Below are 5422 nucleotides of genomic sequence, written 5' to 3'. Positions count from 1 at the left end.
ACACACACACACACACACACACACACACACACACACACACACACACACAATTGTAGCGTTACCCTGGCCTGTTAAGTGGTTCATCCGGCTGAATTCTGTACTTTGTAGCTATCACGTTGATTATGCCCTTAACATCTGTTCTAGTCAATGGTCTTTTGGTTGCAAGGAAGAGAAGATCTCTCAAATCAGCTCATGGGAAAAAGGAGCATTACTGTAACGATACAGAGATTTTAGGGAATCCAGGGACAAGAAACAAAATGTGTCTGGGCCTCAGGGAAACTGGAGCCAGGAATTAGAGCACCAGAGGCATCTCTATACACTTACTCCATTACTCTTTCCTTCTCATCATATTTCATCTGCATGTTCATCTTGCAAGATGATCACCAGCCCTATATCTACTCCATTATCTCTCAGATTTAGGACCCACCACCAACCAGAATGCTTGTGTGCATCTTAACTCAAATTCGTAGCAAAGGCTCTGATTGGCTCAGTGCAACACGCTGGTGAACCTCCTCTTACCCCACAACTGGCTCAGGTGTCCACACTTTATCTAATCATCATGCCAAGGGGCAATATAGTGGATTTACACAGTCCACTGCTTATTAGTCAGGGCCGTGCAGAGAAGATGCGCTAAGAAGGGGCCCTGGTAGGGCATAGTCCCCAAATTTACCTAATGTAGCATCTGCCTGAATTGATCCAAGTTAAGCCATGCTCCCATTAGGCGGACCCAAGACACAGAAGCAGAAGGTGACCAAGCATGGCTAGTCCTCCTCCCTCTGAGGCATGCAGGGATCATATGCCATCCACCCCCATGCAGAGTGGGGGGTCTTTTCTTCATTATTTGCCAGCCTCAACCCAAGTTCTAAGACATTCATGTCCACCCCCTCTTAATTTATATGTTATCAATCTTTCTGATTCTGCTTCCCCATTTCCCTTCTTACAACTCCACATTCCTCTTCCCAAAGTTGACAGTACTCTAGGATCTATCAACCTACCTCTTGCTCTTCTGTTCAAAAGAGGAGGCAGTTTGATCCAAAGCTCGTATTTCTTGCCATGTAGGACAAAGAATCTGAGTAAGTGAGCACCTTGCATTTCCTTCAAAATGGAGACTTGGTGGTAATCTCTTTATCATTTTTTGGTTTCACTGGCTGACAAAGTCAGACTCATATAGTTCTTCATTCCCAGAGATGTACGCAGATGCCAAGGCTAATACAATCCTCTTCCAATAGATGCTAAGGATGGGACCATCATCCACCACTACACAACAGCATGGGGCACTAAAAGTCCTATTTCAAAAGCACAACCAGCATACCTCTTATTTGAGCCAGTAATGTCAAAGCTTGTGCCTGCACAAGAGAACGTTTCATTAGGAATAATAGGCAGTTTACAGTGTGAAGCCGGACCTTCTGAGTTGTAAAGCAAATGAAATGGCTCACACGTTAACAGGAGTTGCTTAAGCAAGCAGCCTAATTGCGGTGAAAACACTCCACCCAGGCCACGTAGCTGTATCTGTAAGGCACAATAGCATAGGTCACCTGAAAGAAACAAGTCCCAGCTTGTCCCCTGGAATGACCCGATAACCCAAGGGGATACTTCAGCACTCTGAAAGCAAAGCAAAAGATAAATAAATATAACAACAACAACAACAACAACAAAAAGATGCTGGGTATAGGTTATAATAAAATCCTGCCTGAGCTCTTCTCCTTATTTTCTTCTGGATTAAATGTCCTGAGCAATAACTAGGAGATTCCATCTGAGCTATGGTAGTCAGAATCCTTGTTTGCAAGTCGCTATAGTTTAACTCAAGCTCATTTGAGCATTAAAAGAGTATATAAAGTCTCCTGTAACCACAGATAGGCAAGGGTGGAGCTGGTGCTAGGGATAATGAGAACTGAGGACATGGAAGTCATCAGGACCCTTGCTGGCTCTAGCCTATGCTTCTCTTTGCATTCTGGGTATGTCCACAATGCACAAGACCCTTCACAAGGTGGCCACTGACCATTTTGGGCTCACTCCTAAGTCAGCTTCCTCACGAGCTGACTTCCTCCACTCCAACTTTTTTTTAAGTTTATTTATTTATCTTGAGAGAGACAGAAACAGCATGAGTGGGAGAGGGGCAGAGAGAAAGGGAAAGAGAGAATCCGAAAAAGGCTCCACGCTGCCAGCCCAGAACCCAACGTGGGGCTCAAACTCATTAGACCGTGAGATCATGACCTGAGCCAAAATCAAGAGTGGGACTCTTAATTGACTGAGCCACCCAGACGCCTCCTCTCAGTTCCAACCTTAAAACATTTCTAGAAAAGACTTATTGGCTGGCTTGAGTCATGTGCCCCCCTTTTGACCCAATGACTGTACGACAGGGAGGGCATGACTTATTATGAATGACCCAGCTTGACTCTCCTTGTTCATTCCTGTTCTGCAGATGTGAACAGCCACCGTTTTACCTTTCTGCTTCCTGGTCCCCCACAGCCATTTATTTTCTCTTTTTCTCCTTTTCTCTCCCCTGAGGCCAGTATCATAGCATCTGTCATTTATCAGAGCCTTTATCAAGTTAGCAGTGCAGAGCCATCCTTGGCATCAATTCTCTTAGTCTCCCTCAAATCCAAAATGTTTTTTCCAAGACATTGTTTCCTGTTAGTGATAAAGTACACATGAAGCCTGGGAGAACACAGCAATATTTGATATCTGGGTTTTCCGGTGCACAGGAAGAGAACACAGATGGTAAAAGCCAATACTAACCCTCAGGTGGTATAACCATCATGCAACTGGTGCTTTTGCAGATGACAAGGACCTTAGAGCAGGACCAGAGGCAAAGAGATAGTTTCTGCGTATCCCGTATTCATGGATCAATTTCTAAGCTGGACTACATATAGATTTCATCACTAAACTGCATACAAATCTTGTTCTCGTCGCACTTCTCTGACTTCTGACCTCTTTCCTGCGCCCTCTTGCTTCTTATCCTTCCATTCCTTGGCTCCTGTCTATAATATCCTTAACCCACACACCAGAGTATGTCCCACATGCATCTCCACAGTCATATTCCATTCAGGTCTTTCCATTAAAGTATTGGGGTTTTGGAGGGGTTTTTTAATTTTACTTTAGGGGGAGGAGGGACAGAAAGAGAGAGGAAGAGAGACAGAGAATCCCAAGCAGGCTCTGCACTCTCAGCACAGAGCCTAATGCGGAGCTCGATCCCACAACCCCAGGATCACGACCTGAGCTGAAATCAAGAGTCAGACACCCAACTAACTGAGCCACCTAGGTGCCCCAAAGTATTGTTAAAAATTAATTCCCAGCCTGACGCAGCCCCATAATCTTTTTCAAATAAAACTATATCAGAAAACACATAGAATTATAGAATAGCAGTTATATGAATAAAACAGCAATAAACTCCATTGCTGTGAGGAAAGAGTATTCAAATGCTGACATCCCAAATTTTACAACATATGAGTGTGTGTATCTATGATAAAAGTAATAATTATATTCACAAATAGGGATTTGTCTCCAACCAAATCAAAATTATCAAGTAACTACACTTGAAAGATGAATTCATTTGTGCGTATATTAACACATCTTAGGGGGCATTCCCTAATTTTCCTGATCATGCCAGCCCCTTTTCCTTTTTTCTGTTAACAAAAGAAATGACAGTTTTAAATCCAGTCAAAAGTGTATAAAAATTAGCTCCTAACTGTAAAGGAAATGCCACATATATTTATTATTTTTACTTAATTGTAATGGCACACCTGTCAGCCGTATGATTTTTTTGCAGGTTATTTTACTCCCCCTAGAACACAAGTACTTTCAAAATGACAACTTTTTCTTATATTCATTAAAAAGAGCAATAAAATTTAAACTATCAGTTACAGTATTCGATTGCTGTTTATTTCAGGGTTGCAAATAACCACAGCTCTCTCAAATTTGTTTATGGAAAGTTAATGGAAGGATGCAAAAGTATTTCACAGAACCCAAGGCCAAGAACTCGAGCCCAACATTTTGAGTGACTGGGATGAGGTAGCTGAAGGGAAGTCTTCATCTCTACTTCTCTGGCACTGACTAAGCTCTCTCCCTGACTTCTCTCTGACTAGAATTTCCCCCTCTCCCCTCCTCCCTCTCCCCTCTTCCCCTCTTCCCAGCTCAGCCCAGCTCCTGGGTCAGGTTTCTTCAGCTGTGCCCAGAGAGTGACAGGAGCTCATGAGGGTGAAGGGTTAGTGCTCAAGGAGAGGGGAGTAGTCTAAGCTGCCACCCCAAAAGGCATCTTTCACATGTTTTGAAATAACTCGAATCAATCTCCCCAGGAGACGGTGGTGAGAAACATTGTGTGTCAGGAGAATGGAAGTGTCCCTTATGGGTTAGTCCCAATTCAAGATCCTCAGCCCCACAGGAGAGGGGTAGCGAGGATTCCCTGTGGCCAGTCCAGCTTTCCTTGACCCAGCTCTTCCTTCCTCACAGTGGGACCTCATGTGCACGCACAAGACCTTGCACCACCTGAGCCAATCCATTTTCATGGCAGGAATGCTGGTCGCAAGTTTGATGTTTGGGACATTGCCAGACAGGTCAGTGGTGGATAACGCTGGATCAGGAGCAAAGAGCTCTCTGGGCTGGACATGGAGGCATCGCTGACAATCCAGGGAAGGACACACGACTGATCCACCCAAGCCTGACCATGTCTGGAAAGTCCATAGGAATCACACAACAGTCCATCAACACTTTCCATGCCTCACTCCATTTCAATGACTCCTCAAAATATGCTTGTAAAGTCAACACAAGTAGTACCATTATCTGAATTTTACCAATGAGAAAACTCAGGTTTGAGGATGGTAAATAACATGTTCAAACTGTTTGGAAGGAACCCAAGAAAGCTGTCAGTTATTAATTCTGAAGAGTGGAGTTGGAAAGAAGAGAAGTTTTCACTTTTCATTACCACACTTTTGAACTTTTGTGATAATTTGTTATTTTTATAATTGTAACAAGGAAATAATGTTTACTTTTTTTAAAGAAAAACGTACAATCATATAACTAGTAAGTAGCAAAAGAAGGACAAGAATCTAGGTTTCCTGACACCCTGAAGAAGTCACTTCTCACTATTTCTGCCTTGTATGTGAGTGTCACAGAATAAAAACAGACCTAAGAATCAGTAAGAGCTAGGAACAAGTGTCAGATATACAACTTATTGTGAGTCCATGGGAAAGTTACACAACCTCTCTAAGACTTGGTTTTTCCATCTATAAAATGGAGGTGTTGGTCTAAAGAATAATATTCTTTATTAGTAGAAATGTTGTATCAGATCAAAGGTACTCAAAATCAGCTTTATCCTTCATAAAAGATAAGCTACATTCATATCTATTTTGCAAAAGCATAAATTTGCAAAGATTTTTCAAAATAATTTAAATATCACTATCTCTTGGGAGAGGTATGACAGGAG

The sequence above is a fragment of the Herpailurus yagouaroundi genome, unplaced genomic scaffold (genome assembly GCF_014898765.1).
Source record: "Herpailurus yagouaroundi ecotype Mexico unplaced genomic scaffold, PumYag 569, whole genome shotgun sequence".
In the NCBI taxonomy this organism is placed as follows: Eukaryota; Metazoa; Chordata; class Mammalia; order Carnivora; family Felidae; genus Herpailurus; species Herpailurus yagouaroundi.
The sequence above is the reverse complement of the archived record's forward strand: the minus strand, read 5'-3'. Positions refer to the sequence as shown.